This window comes from Balearica regulorum, chromosome W, assembly GCF_011004875.1.
Source record: "Balearica regulorum gibbericeps isolate bBalReg1 chromosome W, bBalReg1.pri, whole genome shotgun sequence".
Lineage (NCBI taxonomy): Eukaryota > Metazoa > Chordata > Aves > Gruiformes > Gruidae > Balearica > Balearica regulorum.
In genome coordinates, this window is record NC_046219.1 from 30,017,384 (window position 1) to 30,038,763 (window position 21,380).

Sequence of the window (21,380 nt, forward strand, 5' to 3'; positions counted from 1 at the left end):
AAGGCTCATTGGTCAAACTAACAATTTGTCAGTTACGCTTCTACTTCTTGACAATCACATCCTCCTTAGTACATTGTTTGGATAAACATTAATTAACACAGGGATAGGACTATACAATGGTCATCCTTAGAATCGTAGAATCTTTAAGGTTGGAAAAAGCGTCTAGGATCATCAAGTCCAAACGTCAACCCAACACCACCATGTCTACTAAACCATGTCCCGAAGTGCCACGTCTACAGGTTTTTTGAACACCTCCAGGGATGGTGACTCCACCACCTCTCTGGGCAGCCTGTTCCAATGCCTGACCACTCTTTCGGTGAAGACATTTTTCCTAATCTCCAATCTAAACCTCCCCTGACACAACTTGAGACCATTTCCTCTTGTCCTTTCGCTAATTAGTTGGGAGAAGAGACCAACACTTAGCAGCAATAGTCTTGGTTACATTTGATTTTGCTGTGACAATTATATTGGGACTGGCTGGGATGGAGTTAATTTTCCCCATAGCAGCCCTCATAGTGCTGTGCTTTGTATTTGTAGCTAGAACAGTGTTGACTGATAACACACCAATGTTTTGTGGCGGCATCAAGGCTGTCTCTCCAACACCACACACACACACCCCCACCCCCCCACACACACACACCCTGCTCCCAAAGGCCAGTAGGCTGGGGGTGGGCAAGAGCTTGAGAGGACACATAGCCAGGACAGCTGACCCAAACTGACCAAAGGGATATTCCATACCATATGATGCCATGCTCAGTAATAAAAGCTAAGAGAAAGGAGCGGGAGAGGGGGCATTCGTGGTTAAAAGGCATTTGTCTTCTGAAGCAGCTGTTACACATACTGAGATCCTACTTCCCAGGAAGTGGCTGGACACTGCCTGCTGATGGCAAGTAGAGAATAAATCTCTTTTTTTCTCACTTTACTTCTGCACGTGACCTTTGATTTTCTTCACTAAACTGTCTTTATCTCGACTCATAAGTTTTTCATCTTATTTTCTCCCCCATCCCGCTGAGGAGGGAGAGTGAGAGAGCAGCTTGGTAGGCATCTAGTGGTCAGCCAAGGTCAACCCACCACAGCAATATTTGAAGCACACAAAGGCGCTACTACTAAATAAGCTGACAGTGTTCATCATCTCTTCCTGAGTAAACCACTATCAGCCCAATGTTTCATTCTTTACATAGAAGTATTAAGAAACTCAGAATTATTTCACACTAAAAAAGAAAAATATCCAAAAACATCAAAGTACAGTTGTATAATTTTAATGTATTGCAAAGGCTTGACTTCAGGTTTTAATGCTTCTCTCACACGCAGCTATTCTGTGCTGAATATCTCTTAATGCTATACATCAATACACTGTACCCTCATTAATATCCCATGAAGAGGATATTTCAGTCCAAAACACTGTGTCTGGCTAATGATTCACTGCATCTGTGTAGAAGCTACTCAGTAGAATTATGAAATCCATTTAGTAAGGCCACACAACTTTAAAAGTCCAGTATATTGAATAAAATAATTTTATTTGTATCTATCTACTTTAAAAAAAAAACAACAACCCAAAGTTTATGCTATCTGAAAGTAGATGATAAAAGGCAACTTTTAACTGAGACTTAATATGGGAGATCCTTTACCCAAAAATATGTCAAACTTTAAGGTCATAAAGAACTTCAAGGTTCTGTGCTATACGGTATGATATGTAAACAGATTTTGAAAATACTTCTCCATTATATATTTTGACACAGTATGCACAAATTTTAAAAATAAAAAATAAAAATTAAATTCAATTGCCTCAAGGTATTTCTTAGAAGTAAAGCCGTTTGAAGATCTATTTACCATCTGTGGTGACAAACTTCTATATATCCAAAATATTTCCTTTTTACCCAGTGTGGAATAACTGTCTGTAGGCAGTTACCTATCAAAATGATGCCAGCAACATAGATCTGATCGTATGACTTCAGTACTTAAAAGAGCATGCTGCTTATACATGGCTTTTAACCTTGGGCTACAATTATGCTATATCAGAACTAAAAATCAAGTCTAAATCATTCATGTAGAGATGTGTGTGTCATCTGAACACTGTTTAGAGTCCTTGTTTTCCAGATCTGATGGAGGTGGTGAAGGTGCTCTGAGGTTCTTGTGCTTATATTCAGAGCAGGATGAACGTTGCAAATACCAGTTTCTCCAATTAACGACAAGCCACAAATCCCAAAGTAGGCATGTAAAGCATCTGAAAGCAGGTTGGAAAATGAAAAAGAAAATTATGTTTCTGTCAGACAACTGTTCCTGGATTCCAAAACCCCTGAATGATTACAACCAAGGAAAACAAACAAGTGCTAAATTTTAAACTTAAGATTTGAAACAAGAAAAGAATTTCTGCCCAAACCCTCCAGCATAAAATGATGGTGTGCAATCTCTAAGACTAGAGTCTGTTTTATTTTATAACAATTTTTGCCCACTACTTAATTTCTTCTGAATTCTCAGGCCAAACAGCAAAATCATTTGAGGAGCTGTAAATACATTTCCTTCAACAGAGTAAATCTCCCCCCCCCCAACATGAAGGAATTTTTTTTTGCAAGTGAAAGGTCAGGTGGATAGCTGGCTACTTAGTGGACAGCTGACTATTGAAACACTAAAATTAGCACTAGTAGCCAAACAGTAAGATTTAGAAGTATGAAAAAAACCCCCATTACTTTCCCTTATCTCCCCCCCCTTTCAGAGGAAATACCCTAAGGATATGAATTCATGAAGTAGCTTGATCAGCAGAGATGAGATGCTCTTATTTCCCCATCCCACAGCTCTCCTGCTGCCTATCTTATACCAGCACTAGAGCTTGCTCAACATCCTCCATGACTTAAATTCAGAAAACATGGAAGAAAACTAACCTGAGCAGGAAAAATTGGACAGCTTTCTGACATTTTAGCAAATTAAACTGGTTTGCAGAAATGTTCAATATACACCAAATCTAGTGCCAAAAGGGGAAAGGACATGCAGCTTTACTTAAGGAAGCTGGGAGGAAGAGGAGTGAGCTTGCACCATCTGGGCAACAATAATAATAATAATCCATTAGGTTGGATTATCCACCCAAGAAATCACAGTCTAAAGATGGAAAGAGGATGTGACCTTAATGTGTCCCTTCCAAATTCTCAGCACTTGGTAATCTTTTGGAGGTATCACTAATTTCATATCTGACTAAAATTATATTACAAGAAGTTATATGGCTAGAATCTTGCTAGCCAGATACCTGCTCTGAAAGATGGCTTCTGCTTATCAGCATTAACATGCAAACAAAAGCACATTTGGTAGATATAGTCCCTACTGACCTTGCAGAAAGTATGTCAGGCAAGGAAAGCTCAACTTCAGGAAATATAGTATATTAACTCCTGTAGAAAGCTGCACTGATACTCACTAAAATCCACATACAAACCTAATTACCTATATAGGGATATTTGGTGAGTTTAACCACGAAGTTCTACACTTGTGTAAATCTATATCAACTTAATACACAACTCCATTGTAGTCATAACACACCTATGCAGCCTGTGTACTACTCTCTTTAAAGCTATAAAAAATGCAAGACTTTTCAAGGCTGAAAAACATAGGTCCAAATGTTTTGTTTCATGAGCAACTCACAAATACATGGCAGTACACAATCTCACAACTACTGAGCAGCTGTCTTAAAAATACAAGGTGGAGTTATACTTCTACCAGTCCAAATCTCACTTCAGAGTTTTACATTTAGTAAATGTCATTTTCATCCTCTCCCACTCTTTTTATCATGTTAGATCTTTCAATCTTTCTTTTGTGTCACCTGTAATTCACACGTTTCCAATTCTTTTGTATTGTATATCATTTAAAGATATCAAATGAGATGCAGCAACAGTACATCTAGTAGTTTAAGAGAAATTTAAGTTTTATCATGATTTATACTCAAATCTAGAAAAAAATGAATGACTTAGATATGTGTTCTAACAGAATCCCCAGCTCTGTAGAACCCTAATGTTTGGGGGTTTAATATTTGTAATAAGTAGCATTAACATAAGATAACAGTTCTAACTGCTTTTTCAGGAAACTTCTGATAGCCTTTCCTGCGTTTGACAACCCTATGTGGATGCTTACCTGGTAGAGACTACTAAAAACTAAACAATAGTCTTTTCGCGACTCACTTTGGTATGCTCATGATTTCAGAGGATTACTAGCATTTAAAAGACTTTTGACTTTTCAGATTGATTTTCAAAGGCAAGAAATAGTTTTCCAAGATCACTGTTCAACAAGCACACTGATTCAAACACTTACTATTTTAAATCAAGAAACACTGCTACCTCTGAAACCAACAATGTATTAACATCTGTTAGCATGGGACCATCAGGACTACAAAATAATATTTTCCAGAATCATCAGTTATGAAAAGTTACTTGCAATTTTGGTAGTCCATGTAATATTTAAACAGAGCTTTTTGCATAAAGTAGGAGCTACAGAACTTCAAATTCTGAATCTATTTTAGAAAGCACCTATGAAAAAATTGCATATGGTTATTTTGCAGCCTTTCCCTGGCATATTCTGTCACATCTGAGTTTTGCAACAAAACCAAACCGAGGCCACTATTCTCAACTTTACAAAAGCTAAATGCTTCAAGGAGAACAAATAATTTCTGTCCTTATTTGACCTCAACAGAACTATTAACTCATTTGTGAGATGACCCATACCAATCTCGTTATCTTCACATTTTGCATTTACACAGAAGTCAAGAGGACTGTGTACATTTAACCATCAGTAGGTTTCTGAAAACAATGGAGCTGCACAGACACTTCACATTAATAAAGTGGGAAATCATTATTGTGTTCAAAAAGACAGCTTGGCTTTCAGATAGTAGACTGATCTTGTAGGAAGTTCAGCTGTGTATATATGGCATTGAAACTACAGATCCATAAAAAAGAAAAAACGACACTGCATTTATAGTCATTCTTCAGACTAGAACTGCATTAAGTTTTTTACTATTTTTCTTCAAAACATGAACACAGACTTATGTCACCATCTGCCTGAGGAAAGAATGCTGCAATAAACCCACGTATCACAAAAGTATCAACTGATTTGTTTTTTTCTGTAAAAGTCCTACACCATTAAAATTCAACAGTACCAAAGGAAACATCAAAGTAGTTTTTCCCAGAAGATATGCAATCTTATTAGACGTATTCTATAAATTGTCGGAGCTAGAAAAAACCTGGCATCCCAGCAAAACTTCCGTACATTCATAAAGCAATGATCTAGTTAATCCTTAGTTCTAGTTAATCCTAGTTCAATCTTCTTGTTCCATTTCTGTGGCCAGCTGGAGCATTCAAGTTAAAAAATGGCTTACTCTCAAATGGAAGTTTAAGAGACAGGAAAAGCTTGCTTTATAGGAAATGGTAGCGTATGGGCAGGAACACCATACAAATCAAAGCAAATAGCTTTATTAGTAGTCTTGCCTTCCTCAAATCTCATCTCAAACTATCTTAAAAGGCAGGTTGAGGAACTTTATACATGATTGGGGTTTTAAACATACTGGTTTTTTCCTAATCTCCTAAGTAAACAGTTCATCAAGATAAACAGAAATATTTCCTCAAAGTGATACTGGTTGGTTACATAATGTACATCAAATATAGCTAGTTGTCAGGAATCCTAAACTGGTTTCCGGGGGGGAAGCATGTCATGAGCACTATATTATTAGTGTGGGTCCACTCTGACAAATTGTCAACTGTTCTTCAAAATGAAATGATGCCATGCTGAAATATCTCTGTACAGATTCTGAACAATCTCCTCCTTTATTATAACTATGTTTTTATCTTGTTTGGTGAGTTTATGGACTGTTTATCTTCTCTGTACAAAATGCCACCGAACATTACTACTGGCACAAAGTTTGTTTTCATATCTTTACAGTATCTCCTTTGAATTCTAGCATCTTTTCAAATTATCAGTTTCCGCTTCCAAAATGCAACCAATAACTATTTCAGATATACTTGGTATAATTTCTATGTGTAATTACAATCTGTAAATCATAATATGTAACTATCTAAACTTTGAGTTGAGTATTTTTAAATACATCAAAGATTTCTGAATAAGCTCAAAGGATTCATTTCTTAAGGAAATAAACATTCTGAAATATTTTACTCAGACTCTTTACAAAGATACCTACTGCACAGTATGATTTTTAATTAGAATGGTTAAACACATATGAGAAAGCTTGTCCAGCTCTAAACAGACAGTGATACTGTTTTGGTGATAGTCTAAATGACAGCAGCTCACTTGCTCTGATGCTGAACAAGGAAAAACTATATTCCTTTCCCTCTAAATCATGAAAATCTCATATTTTAAGGTTTATTTTTTTCCATTATTTGAAGGAGACTGGGGAAAAAAAAACAAACCCTCTCTTACACCTCTCAGATGTTTGACTGCTGGAATATATTTATAGCTTAAAAGACACTCACCATAATTTTGAAAAGTAAATTTACCTGGATGGCTATCTGGCCACTTGGCAAATCCACCGACGAGATGATCTTGAGTTGAGAGGATGTAATTTCGGTTTCTCTCAAAATTTGTATATTGGAATATGTTCAAGAGCTAAAAAAGAAGTTAGAATGTTACAGTAATATACTAAACTTGAGTATATTTTAAATATTAAAATATAATGTTGATTTACATAGATAAGTAGTACAATAGAGCACTAATCTGTTAAACCTCCTTATCCTGCATTTTTTCAAGATGAAAAAACCTTTATAGTGATCTTTGCATATTCTTGTACTTGTACCAAATATGTAATTCTTCCAAGTAAAACAAGATGGTTAAAGAACTCAAAACAAGTCAATAACTATCCTGTAGGTTTTCTATACACTACCTTCAAAGTTGCTCCCACCCAAAAGGAATAGCAGGTGTCTACAGGTTTGTTGGGTCGTCCATGGTAGCCATTCTGTTGTCTCATTATACACCACCTTCTTATCCTGTTCAGTTCTTTTTCTGAAAAAACTTCCTCCAGTTTACCCATCAAACACAGTGATGCAATACCACAAAATGTAGAGCCACCTATGAGGAAACAGTTGTTTATGCAATGTTTTAAGATACTCGGATTTTCCCCGAAGCCTGTATGATCTCGATCAGAATTTTAACTGGGGTAATATCAATTAAAACAATGGATTTCTAAAAAGAGTTCAACAGGAATGAGTAAATGGTAATGCAACAGAAGACATTTCTTGATATGTTACTTGCACAAGAAAGCTAATAGGAAACCAGCAATCAGACTGAAGCAGAGCCGCCAAAGGCAGTCACAGATACAACTCCCCAGAGAAGAAAAATACACTGAAGGGTATGTGTCTGACAAGCAGTAAGCAAAAAGAATCATAGAATCATAGAATGGTTTGGGTTGGAAGGGACCTTAAAGATCATCTAGTTCCAACACCCCCTGCTGTGGGCAGGGACACCCTCCACTAGACCACGTTGCCCAAAGCCTCATCCAACCTGGCCTTAAACACTTCCAGGGATGGGGCATCCACAACCTCTCTGGGCAACCTGTGCCAATGCCTCACCACCCTCACAGTGAAGAATTTCTTCCTAACATCTAATCTAAATCGACCCTCCTTCAGATTAAGGCCATTGCCCCTTGTCCTGTCACTACACTCCCTGATAAACAGTCCCTCCCCATCTTTCCTGGAGGCCCCCTTCAGGTGCTGGTAAGCTGCAATTAGATCTCCCCGGAGCCGCCTTTTCTCCAGGTTGAACAATCCCAACTCTCTCAGCCTGTCCTCATAGGAAAGGTGCTCCAGCCCTCCAATCAGCTTCGTGGCCCTCCTCTGGACTCGCTCCAACAGCTCCATGTCTCTCCTGTACTGGGGCCCCCAGAGCTGGACGCAAAACAACCAAAACCAAAAGAAAACAACCAAAAAACAAAACAAAATAAACCCCAGCCAAAACCACACAAAACCACAAAACCCAAAAGACATGGTTAATGCTATGAAAAAAAACTGGAGGATTCCTATGGTTGTAACAAACACACAAATTATGCTTCTAAGGATTTTTTTTTTTTTATTGTCGATGAAACTGCAAGGCAAAATTTGTAATTAGAAGAGAAAGTCATATTCTCTGTCTGTGTATTATTGCCATCACTTTTAAAAACCCATCAAAACTCATTCTGAGTCTATTACCTGTAATTATATAATTACAACCTCAAAGTAAGCTGTTGATAAAAGACATGGGGACCAAGATCCACTGTTACACTGTTATGACACTAGAAAATCCCATGAAATCTAGGGTTATTTTTCATTCTGATGTTGAAATGCAGGGAAGATGCTGAAGTAATGATATTTGTTATTGCTAGCATTCTACAGCAACTTATTTAACTACACTTTAAAATATGTAGGGCTATAATTTAAGTTTTTCAACTTTGTCAGGGGTCTAGGGGCCAGCTTCTGGATGGACTGACTGTCTTGATCAACTGGAGATGAGGAACAGCATCAGGTTGTCTGTGCTGTTCCTATCTGTGTCAGTGCCGGTATGTATGTGGAAGGAAAGAGAGTCTGTTCCTTTAAGGGTATCTGGTCAAAGGCCTTTTCAATGCAAAAGGGGATATTAAGAAAAAGGGGGAAGCCATATACAAGAAAATATACAGAGACACAAACCTGACCAACAAACAATAAGGGAAGCAGTGATGAGAACCAAACCAGATCAGTCACGCTAATTGGTAAGGATAAATGGAGTGTGGGAATATTTATTTCATTAAGATCAAGAACCTTGTCAAATGAGGAAAAGGGGGAAGTCATAAACAAAACATAGAGAAACAAACCTGACATGCAAACATAATGGAGACAAAGACAGGAAACGAACCTGGTCAGTCACACTAATTGATGGGCTATCAAGAAACCACAGGCAAACTTGGACTTTGCAACTGATAGGGATGCAAACCTGAGGGTCCAGGATGTTGGAGGGGAGGGGGAGCAAGGAGGAACAAAATGGGAGTAGCCAGAAAAGGGTATAAAAAGGACTGGTCACGTATAAAATGGCACCGGTCAATACACTTGTCTGACTGAGCCCTGTGCCTGAGTCTGTCCTATCTTCTTATTAAATCCTTTCTCAACTATGTGTCCTGGTTTCAGTTGAGATACAGTTAATTTTCTTTCTAGTGGCTGGTATAATGCTGTGTCTTGGATTTAGTATAAGAATAATGTTGATAACACACTGATGTTTTTAGTTGTTGCTAGGTAGCTGTAGTGTCTACGCTAAGTCAAGGACTTTTCAGCTTCCCACGCCCTGCCAGGTGCACAAGAAGCTGGGAGAGCATAGCCAGGACAGCTGACCAAGACTGGCCAAAGGGACGTTCCCTGCCATATAACGTCATGCTCTGTATATAACTGGGGAAGCTAGGCGGGAGGCAGATTTGCTGCTCGGAAACAGACTGGGCATCAGGTTGGGTTTTTTTTCCTTCTACATGTGGTGAGCAACTGCATTTGTGCATCACTTGTATTGTTGTTGTTGTTGTTGTTATTCTCTTCCTTTGTTATCCTATTAAACTGTCTTTATCTCAATCCACGAGTTTATTTTTCCATTCTCCTCCCCATCCCCTTAGGGAGGGAGGGGTGAGTGAGCGGCTGCGTGGTGCTTAGTTACTGTCTGGGGTTAAACCACACTATCTCTCTGCATAAACTCTCTCTGTATCCCATGTGCATGTGTGGTGCAAGGACTGTGTCAGCTACTGGGGAGATCTGTGTGAGTGGATTTGGTGCCAGCTACTGGAGGAGTCAGACCGGGGCTGTAGGTGCCCCTGGACTATGGTGTCAGATACTGGAGCAGGTGGGGGTCTTGTCCGCCAGTCACTGGGGCAGGAATGAGGTGTATCCCAAAAAAGCAGCCACTGGGAGGGACCAGACTTATTGAGGCAAGTGAGGGGCTCAGCACCAGTGGCTGGATCAGGACTGCAGGTCACAGTCCATGTGCCTGGTGATGGCTGCTGGGTGGGTGGGGCTGAGTGTCTGTATTTCCCCAAATCTGGTGGTGCATGTGGTGTGAGTGTGTATTCACTAGCAAACTTCAAGATGGACTAGCCGGCAAGTAGGAAGCCCTGGGTCTGGGCAGGGGTATCAGGCAGAGGGACTGTGCTGGTATTGAAGGGGAACTTGTGAATGGGGAGTGCCTGTGGGACAAGTGTGTGAGTGCATGCATGTTTGCTAGCAAGCATCAAGCTGGACGAGCCAGCGAGTAGGGGACCCATGAAGCAAGCAAGAGCAAGTCTGGGTAGTGCTACCAGCATGTGAACAGTACCCCTTGCTCCTGACACCTGGTACAGCATTGTTGCCAGGATATGGTGACACCCATTATGGAACAGGGAAGTGTAACAGCACATGAGATATTCTGGATGGCAAAACCCATGATCTCCCAGTGGTCAGGGATGCCTCCTGTGACTGTTCACTCAACTCTCGCTCAGATTTTGGCTAACACACAGCCCATACTAGGGCCTGAGGTATGCTGGGAGAAGCACCATTAGGTCAAAGGGAGAACAACAGGTAGGCAGGACACAATGGACAGGAAGAGATAAAGATCATTATGCAGCCATTGCCACCTGCAGCTTGCTGTCTCCAGCAGACAAAAATTTCTTGCATATTGATTGTCTGGCAGCCTCTTCAGAATCCACTAATTTATGGAAATGGTAAAGACTAAACTCCCAGACTGAGAGGTATAAATATATTGGCTTATCCAAAAGGCTTTTGAAAGAGATCCAACAGCAGCCAGTCTGCTAAGGCCTTCGTGCTTCCCAGTGTGACAGGGGATGCCTGCACATTGACGGAGGGGGAAAGGGGAGCACAGTCACTGTCGGCTAGAGTACCATGACATTGCCTCCATCGTTCTTCTTCCCCCGAGGATTGAGTGAATGACTCGTGTACTTTTTTAAAGTCAGAGTCTAGATTATGATTATTGCATTGTGTGCTGATTATTAAGAATTTGATCCAATCTGCAGAGAGTCCAGGTGACTGAAAAGTCTAGGTAACTGGAATTTTAGGTAATAGGAAAGCTATGCTAATTGCTAGGAATTCTATGTAATGATAAGCTATGCTGATTACTAAAATCATTATATAATTATAAAGCTCTAAATATAACTACAGTCCTGTGGCCAATTCTCATTCTACCAAGGATCGTTAAAAGAACCTGCCTGTCCCTGTACATCGGGTGACACAGATGGACAGAGGGGCCATGATGGTACTTGGGGAATCTGCAAACGCGCATGTGCTTGTGAAATTAAAGAATGTCGTGTGTGTGTGTGTGTGTTGGTTTTGCGTGGCAAGGTTTTGGTAGCGGGGGGGCTACAGGGGTGGCTTCTGTGAGAAGCTGCTAGAAGCTTCCCCTGTGTCTGATAGAGCCAATGCCAGCCGGCTCCAAGACGGACCCGCCGCTGGCCAAGGCCAAGCCAATCAGCGCCTCTGTGATAACATATTTAAGAAGGGGAAAAACAGTTAGAGAGCGCTTTTTGCAGCCAGAGAGAGGAGTGAGAAGATGTAAGAACATCTGCAGACACCAAGGTCAGTGAAGAAGGAGGGGGAGGAGGTGCTCCAGGCGCCGGAGCAAGATTCCCCTGCAGCCCGTGGTGAAGACCATGGTGAAGCAGGCTGTCCCCCTGCAGCCCATGGAGGGAGGATGAGGGGGTGTAGCGATTCCACCTGCAGCCCGTGGAGGACCCCACGCTGGAGCAGGTGGAGACACCTGAAGGAGGCTGTGACCCCGTGGGAAGCCCGCGCTGGAGCAAGCTCCTGGCAGGACCTGTGGATCCGTGGAGAGAGGAGCCCACGCCAGAGCAGGTTTGCTGACAGGACTTGTGACCCCGTGGGGGACCCACGCTGGAGCAGTTTGCTCCTGAAGGTCTGCACCCCGTGGAGGAGACTCACGTTGGAGAAGGCCGTGAAGGACTGTCTCCCGTGAGAGGGACCCCACGCTGGAGCAGGGGAACAATGAGTCCTCCCCCTGAGGATGAAGAAGCGGCAGAAACACCGCGTGAGGAACTGACCGTAACCCCCACTCCCCGTCCCCCTGTGCCGCTGAGGGGGGCGGAGGTTGAAGCCGGGAGTGAAGTTGAGCCCGGGAAGATGGGAGGGGTGGGGGGAGGTGTTTTTAAGATTTGGCTTTATTTCTCATTCCTCTACTCTGTTTTGCTTAGTAATAAATTAGATGAATTCCCTCTCTAAGTTCAGTCTGTTTTGCTCGTGATGATAATTAGAGAATGATCTCTCCCTGTCCTTATCTCGACCCGTAAGTTTTCTTTCACTGTACCTTTTCTCCCCTGTCTAATGAAAGAGGGGAGTGATAGAGCAGCTCTGGTGGGCACCTGGCCCTCAGCCAGGGTCAACCCACCACAGTGTGTCTTCACTAGTGAACTATCTCTACCAGGTATATTGGTTGTAAGGAAAGCAGCAGCCCTGTCTCTCAGCCTGGGCAGAGACCCTGGGTCCCAGGGCACACCGGGCTGGGCTCCAGCGACCGAGCAGGAGGAAGTCCTGGGCCAGAGCTACCTGAGGAGGTGACTGCTCCTAAAATCCCTTACCACCTATTTACAAAAATTAACTGCAGCTTCAAGATTTGAGCCCCCAATGGATGCTGTAATCTAGCAGAGTAAATGTTTCTAGGCTTTACTGATATCTGCTGAAACTGGAAATTATCAAGTGCATTGAACACGATCTCTTCAGATAAATCCACAGAATACCAATGGTACATGCGGAAATAGGTTCCTCTGTCAGCAAGAAATGAGAACTACAGCCAACACCTCTCAACAAAACATTCATGAGGTAAGAATAACAGAGTTGATATATCAAGAGCCCATCTGGTCTGATATTAAGCTGGAACTAAGAGAAGACGACAGCATATTCTGAGGCATGTTTTGGATTTGCTCCTCTTCTTCCCACTTCCTTAAAACCAGAAAAGAAGGAAAAGCATGACATACCCTGCACTTCTTACACCATTTCTCAATTCCAGTCTTAAAAATGGGTATAGAACATGTTAATGTTCTTACCATGAGATTCCAGTCCAGCTCCTTGCGCCAGGCCATTATCATAAGACTAAAGAAAAAATCCACAATCCAGTTACTTTAGAGCAAAATCACTTTTACAGATTTTACAATTTATCAGTTTATTAGCAAAATTATTATATCAGACCATTCCGTCATTTTAATCTCGTTAAATTCTGAACCTATGTCTCAAAAAGCTCTTGGCACAAATCAGTGTTGTTTCAATACAGGCAGTTTTTATGATTTTTTTCTTCAATCAAAGAGCATGGAGTTCATTTCAGTTGTGATATATGTTAAAAGTCTGGAATTAGGTAAACATTTCTTTGCCAAAAAGGGAAAACATGCAGTGTAGATAACCATTTAAAAAGCCCTGCAATTTTTGAGCCTTTCTAAAAAGGGAAAATGGATGCATAATTCCAAACAAAATTGAAGTACATAAATGAAATTTGTCTCTAACCCAAAATATGGTTAATGTACATGAGGGCATAATGTAGGGTACTACTGTATGTACAATGCTGAAGCACAAGAAATGCTTTAGTATGGAGCAAAAGCATCAGCCTTTCAAAACCTGAAGACTAATGGGGCGGGGAGGGGCAGAAGCAACAACATACTAAGCATACTATTTGGCACTGAACTTTATCTGCTCTATAAAAAAACTGCTGTTAAAAAATTGCTGCTAAAATATTTTTTAAATGCTGGAAAAATGATTTGTTCAGTGAAATAAAAAGGAGGAGCTTCACTGACAAACAAAGCATCAAAAGCATTCTGAGAACACTTCATCTTTTTTACAGAGATGAAATAAAGATGCAATTACAGAGAAGATGTACATCCTTACTGTACTGTAAGGGGATGTACTGGACTGGGAACATATAATAAGCTTGACTTGATCTCAATAATTAGTTTTTCCATTGATTCTGTATATGATTTGAAAAAGCAGGACTAGAGTTCATTGAAATTTGAGGATTTTTGTGATGCAATGTTTTACTTATGCATTTTTAAAAGTTACAGGAACTTCAGGCCTCAATTTTTAAAAACTTGCTTTCAATTTTAAATCGAATTTAAAGAAAAGAGATCGGATTTAATTTAACTTGCAGCAAACATACACAACTGATATGATTAAATTGCTAGTACAAACCTTACAATGAAAATATAAATACAAAAAGGAATGTACTTTTCATTTTCAACTCATTGAAGTAGGAATAGAAAAGAAACAAATTACTGTAATATTTCTATTTGGATGGATAGATTTTTAGTCATAGTAAAGAACTAAAGCTATTAACTTGAAAATGCATTGAGAAATAACACTTTGGGAATACTCACCATACTTCTTCTAATGTAGTCTACTGCTTTTTTTGTATCCATGCCTGACCAGTTATCGAGCATGTAGCAGATGCAGGAAGCACAGTACACAAACCTCATATCATTCTCACTTCCTTCCAGCACAGCACAGAAACTGAAAGATAGGTTTCTTTCATTATTCATTTTATAACCCATTACATTAGATAATATGAAAAGCATTTTAGGAATTGCATTATTTTTCCTTTTAAAAAAAATTAGTTACTCCTATTTATAGTATTCACATGAATGTAACCCAAACCTACATTAGATTTTCTTTTCAGAAGATGTGATTCTAACCAAGCTAAGCAAAATGAATAGAACTATTAACATTTAGGGGCTTGGATAACCTTATTTCCAGTAATGTCATGACACCGGTCTTTATTTATCCAAATATGTTAATGGTTACATTCTTTCATGTATCACAGTATACACTGATGTATGAGTTACCATTGTAGAATCTACTATTCTTAGCAGAATTCTTTTCCTCCCTAGAAATCTTCATAGCTCACATGGCTTTCCTGCCCAACTTTAGGATCAGATTCCCATGTATGTATAAATGTAATTGTTATCATTACAATTTCTAATATATATGGTGAAAATTACTTGCAATCCATTTTTTTGTTTCTAATGGTGAGATTCTTTTCAAACTCTGAAAAGATTTTAAAGTTGTTATATCTAGGTTATTGTCCTGGTTTCAGCAGGGATAGAGTTAATTTTCTTTCTGACAGCTGGTGTAGTGCTGTGTTTTGGATTTAGGATGAGAATAATGTTGATAACACACTGATGGTTTTAGTTGTTGCCAAGTAGTAAAGGACTTTTCAGCTTCTCATACCGCCCTGCTAACGGGAAGGTGGGGGGCACCCAAGAAGCTGGGAGGGGACTCAGTCAGGGCAGCTGACCCAAACTGACCAAGGAGATATTCCATACCATACGACGTCATGTTCCGTTTATAACTGGGGAGTGAGCTGAGAGGTGTGTCAGCTGGGGGCCTGGCATGGCAGCTAGGGGCCTGGCGTGGCAGCTGGGGGCCTGGAGTGGCAGCTGGGGGTCTTGCGCAGCAGCTGGGGGTCTTGCGCAGCATCGAGTTCGGAGTGATGGTGTTTGCCTTCCCAAGTAACTCTTACATGTGATGGAACTCTATTTTCCTGGAGATGGCTGAATACCTGCCTACCAATGGGAAGTGGTGAATGAATTCCTTGTCTTGTTTTGCTTGCGCGTGTGGGCTGTGAGGCTGGGCAGCTGGGGGTCTTGCGTAGCATCGACTTCGAGTGATAAGAAATTGTGCTGTTCATCACTTGTTTTGTATATATCATCATCATCATCATCATTATTATTGTTATTATTTTTCTTTTTTGTGTGTGTACTAGAAATTGACTTCCACCCAAGTAGCAATTCTACCCCAGAGAGGTGCAAAGCACTCTCCTTTCCCTCTGGCGGCTAGCTGGCGCTCTTCAGCAGGGAATACAAAATACAGGATCAGGTATAAGAGGTATCAGTCTGTACATTAAAACCATACATGACACAAGCATGTAGAACAGGTTAACTGTGTGCAGTTTATTATTGTAATCAGGCATGATGACAAGCAACCACTTCAAGATGCCAGCAGGTTTGGAGCAACTCATCCCTAACTCCTTCCTCTTGAATAAACAAGAAAAATGGTACAACATATAATAGGAATGCATACAGCAGTGGTAGAAGCACCCCCACATGCTAGAAGATGCTGTAAATGGAAGTAGACCAACAAATCCATGTATACATACATTAGAATCTAGCCCATTAAGGTCAGTCTGTTGCAATAAGTAACAGGAAATTGTAGATCATATAGTTCATATTCACTACTTACATTCTAGAGGGGGGAGGTATTTGGTTTTGGTTTTAAACCTACACATGTAACACTGCATTTTAATAGTTATGCTCCATTTAAAAAAAAAAAAAAAAGTTTTAATTATAGGAGACTTCTAGGCAATACAAAGCCATTTGACCAAAACAAAGGCTTTCGTAGCTAGTAAATGGGGACAGCAATTTCATTATGAAGCGAAACATAATTTCTTCAGGAATAAGATTTCTGTAGTTATGCATTTCTTAAAGTACTCTTTAAAAAATTATATTCAGTAAAATCTAAGTACACAGACAGATCATGTAACCTAGCAGAAGTTTTCATTAGCTACCAGCTCCAGCCTACATAAAAACCAAACAGATGTAGTTCAAAGGGTATATACCATCTTTTAAAAAAAATGCATGCAAAAAGGATGAATCTCACAATGAATTTTAGTATTATATTCCTATTATAAGTTATAGGTTAATTAATCCTATATATTAATGGATTGAATCTCTCAAGACTAAATAAAGCTCACCCTCCCACAAGGCAGAGCAAACATCATCTTAATAGTGCTCCACCAGGGCCTTGCAAAACCAGAGAATACGAATAGAGAAAACCTCACTTATCTGAAAGATATAAGAAAAAACCAAACAAACAAAACAACTATCCCCAAGATACAAGCCAAACCATTAACTTTCCAATAGTACGTTTCTACAGCTGTAATCAAACATCATCATTCTCCAGTATGAAAGCAACTCTGGACATAAAGTGCTCTTTGGTCCTGTAAACTAGCATGTTGTTCTATTGCTTATCCCCACCAAAATATTTTCTGACAGAAAGAAAATATTATACAACTATTTTCATAAAAGTGTGTATTATGTGTAATTCTACACTTGGGTTTTCTATTAACTTTCCAGAGAGTTGTATGATATTTTATATCTTTTACCTTCCATCCTCCAGCTGGAGAGCTCTCAGTCCTGCCAGTAAGGCATCTTTATTTACTCGACTTAAATCATCTCCAAGAATAACCAGACACGAAAGACCTGTGTAAGTCATTGCTATGTGCCCACTATCATAGGGATGAGACATACCAGGACCCTTAAGGTAAAAAAAAAAAAAAAAAAAAAACCCACATCATAAGAACTTATATTACAATCACATATTCATTTTTTATTATTAAAGAAGTAAGCAAAGTTCATTTCCCTTCACTAATTATGGTTAGACTGAATGCATCCCACTCAACTTTTCTAGATGAAACTAAATTACTGCACAGCTCTGCTACCCTTGTAAACAGCTTGCCGGTAGGAAGCTTTGGAACAGGACTGTGCCAACACTGATATTCATGCAAGAGTTAAGTGAAAAGAATCAAATGTGCTGAACCATATCTAAGTTTATCCTGACACACTACTGGGCATTAGTTCCCTGGCAGTTGGGGGAATTCTCTGTTAAATAGCCATACCTCTACACGTTCCTTCCGCAAAGATTTTAGAACCTAATGGTAGCGTGAGGGATTATTGGTAATGTCTCTGTCAGTTGAAGGGAAAACAAATTGGCCCCTCATCTACTTTCATCTATATTATAAAAAAAAATCAGAGTTTAAAGAAACTATTTGCATAACAAATAAAGTCAACTAGGAAGCTAAAATGAGAGTTAAATGTTGACTAGTTACATGGTACAAAACAAAGGAGGGAGATTGATACAGCTATCCTAAAATTATTATTTTTCCTTGTGATATTTTATAGGTACATCCTGGACTGTACTGATGAATGACAACACAAACCACATGTAACAAGATGACTTTGAATACTTAGGACGGTACTTAGGATGGATCAATTTGGAGCAAATGGAAGATGACTTTTTTTCTTTTAAAGAGGATAAAAGAGCTATTTCTGTACTGAGCAGCAAAGACAGACAAGTTTTTAAAGCACATTTTACTAGGATTATGTCAATTGCCATTTTTATTTTGCAATTCATATTAAAAACGCATGAAAAAGTAGCACAAAAACAAGTTATATGAGATTATGTTATGGGCACACAGTATTTTTCAGGCCAAATCATGCTTATTTCCCAAGCCAGAAAACGTTATTTTAAATAAGAAGCTAGGATAAAAATACCTATTGCCCGCTGTTCTCACACTAGGGAATCACATTCCGGAAGGCAGGCACAAAACAAGGTGAAAGTGGCTGCAACAGAACTGAAAAAGCTCTAGCTATGCAACAGAGAAGGGGAACAGGGGAGTGCTGAGAGCTGCCCCTCCTCTCCCTCATTTCTGGCTCCGGGGTCTCTGTCAAGAAGTGGGGCAAAAATCTCAGCAGTCATAGCTGACTCCCACTCCTGTCCCTGAGCCGGTGATCCCATCACTCTCTCTTCCCCTGCACACTCCCTGGTCCCAGACACACTTCCCCATGGGGCGCCCCATAAATGGAGGACAACTGCATACTCAAATGGGTTGGAGAACTATTGCAGTCATGAAACAAGTTTTTCTTGGGTGGATGACAGGCTCTAATCTCTGAAGGAACAACTTGGCCTATCGTGCCATTATTTTATTATAAGCAGCTTAACCCTTGTGATGTATCAACACGTTTGAAATGTAGATTTTCACTCTAAAAATCCATATATAGAGAGAGAGGGATGCAAACTTGCTCTGTCACAGAAAAGGATTCAGTTTCATGTAATCAATTAATTTACTTTTAAACAAAGCGAGTGTCTCCTGAAAATCCAAATTTGAACCAATTCTGAGTCTAAAAGGATTCTCAGTGTTCCAGCTCAGTAGCTAAAACTTCTTCTCATGTATTTTGTCAAATGGAATACACGACACACATTAGCAGATGAAAAAAATATGGATCTTCGATATTTAGTACCAACTGCCTACAAAAAGTCACAATAGGTCAATCAGCAACTATGAAGAAAACTAAGTTTCCAAACACAGAATCATAGAATGGTTTGGGTCAGAAGGGACCTTTAAAGATCATCCAGGTCCAACCTAGATGATCACTAGACCAGGTTGCCCAAAGCCCCATCCAACCTGGCCTTGAACACTTCCAGGGAGGGGGCATCCACAACTTCTCTGGGCAACATGTTCCAGTGCCTCACCATCCTCATCATAAAAAATGTCTTCCTTATGTCCAATCTAAACCTACCCTCTGTCAATTTAAAACCGTTGTTCCTTGTCCTGTCACTACAGGCTCTAGTAAAAAGTCTGTATTGGGTCTGGCTGAGATGGAGTTAATTCTCCCCACAGCAGCCCTCATGGTGCTGTGCTGCGTATTGGTAGCTAGCAAGGTGTTGATAACACACCAGTGTTTTGGCTGCTACTGAGCAGTGCTGGCACACATCAAGGCTGTCTCTCCAACATTTCTACCCCCCTCCATCAGCAGTAGGCTGTGGGTGGGCAAGATCTTGGGAGGGGACACAGCCGGGACAGCTGACCCAAACTGACCAAAGGGAGATTCCATACCATATGACGTCTGCTCAGCAATAAGAAGCTGAGAGATAGGGGGAGGAAGTGGGGGCATTCGTTTTTTACGACGTTTGTCTTCCGGGAGCAACCGCTACGCTACGCGTACTGAAGCCCTGCTTCCCGGGAAGTGGCCAGACATAGCCTGCTGATGAGAAGTAGAGAATAATCTTTTGGTTTTGCTTTGCTTCCACGTGCAGCCTTTTGCTGTGTTAAACTGCCTTTATCTTGACCCATGAGTTTGGGGTTGGTTTTTTTTTCCATTTTATTTTTCTCCCCTCCCTGTCCTGCTGAGGGGGGGAGGGATAGAGCGGCTTGGTGGACACCTGGCATCCAGCCACAAGGTTAAACCACCACAGTCTTCCTCCATCTTTCTTATAAGCCCCCTTTAATTATTGAAAGGCCGCAATAAGGTCTTTTCCTTTCTTCTGCTTTTTGCTTCTGAGCTTCTTCACGACAAAGACATTTTCTTGAGCATTTTTTCTGAATTCTCTTTCTCCTTCAAGATTTCTTCTTTTTCTTGATGCTCTGGGGACCCCCAGAGCTGGATGCAGTAATCCAGGTGAGGTCTCACGAGAGCAGAGTAGATATAGTGAAACAGTTCAATTTTAATTTTGAAAATTCTATTTCCAGAGAAAGATTATATTTACTAAGCAAATGAGAATGACGCTAAGGAAATTCAGGCTTGAGTTTTTAAAACCATGGTTACAGAAATTCTATCCAAATGTCTTAACTACTACGAAGGTGCTTGGATATTCAATACATTTTCTAAGGCATTTCTAAATCTCAAAAGAATATTCCCCTTTAAGTGGTAATTTTTCACACTGTGTCAACACAAAGTAACTGAAAATTCCTGCTTTCTCTAAATTGTACTTTTCTATATACACACACATCCATATTGCCTGCAAAGCTCTGGTACCCTACAAACATATTAAAATAACTGGATCTTTATTTTTTATGTGAATGCAGGTATTTCTTTTACACTATCATTCGTTGCAATAAAAACAGATTACAGAAGTGTTATAAGCACATATACTGTATGCTCATGATACAAAATAACAGCCCCCCCAACAAACAGTATCAATCACTACAGTAGCTAGACAATGTACAAATTTTATCTCCTCTTCCTTTTCCATGCAAACATTTCAACATGTGTGGGTAGCATACTGTTTTTCCAAATACAGGATTTCAGAAAACCCAGAGGTATATAAACCTTTGTGCTCTACCCTACTACCCTACTAGTAAACTACAAAATATTTCAATAAAGTCAAATTAAACACAGAAAATTCAGAATCAAGTATGAGATCATATAAACAAATTATTACAAGGCATACTCAGAAAGGCCAAGATGAAGTTTCACATGGGAGTTTTTGAGGGCCTAACAGATCTTTGTTCACTATACATGCTTTTTTTTTCCTTTTTTTAAAATGTAAAACAAATATAATTTGTTCAAATTTTAAGTGCACTAGAATTCACTTTATCTCCTAGTCTGCTCTAGGCTCCATGGAACTATTTCAAGCTTGTCATGATCCAACTCATCACATACTATGTTTTACCTACACAAAACAATATATACTTCACACACTAATTCAACTAACACACCTGGGCCCGAATAACAGTGTTTCTTTGAGGGGACATAATTTAAAAGAACTAGACGTTCCAGGCAAAAAAAGGAAAAAAAATACCTTTTTTTGCATATAAAGAGGTAAAAAATTAAATTTTTAAAAAATTAAATTTTTAGAAACTGGTCCTGTGACAATTTT

At 39.8% G+C, this 21,380-nt stretch overlaps 1 pseudogene; it reads right to left on the reverse strand.

The window, feature by feature from the left end:
• Positions 1-1,243: 1,243 nt before the first annotated feature.
• Positions 1,244-19,779, reverse strand: LOC142599134 (geranylgeranyl transferase type-1 subunit beta-like; annotated as a pseudogene).
• Positions 19,780-21,380: the final 1,601 nt, after the last annotated feature.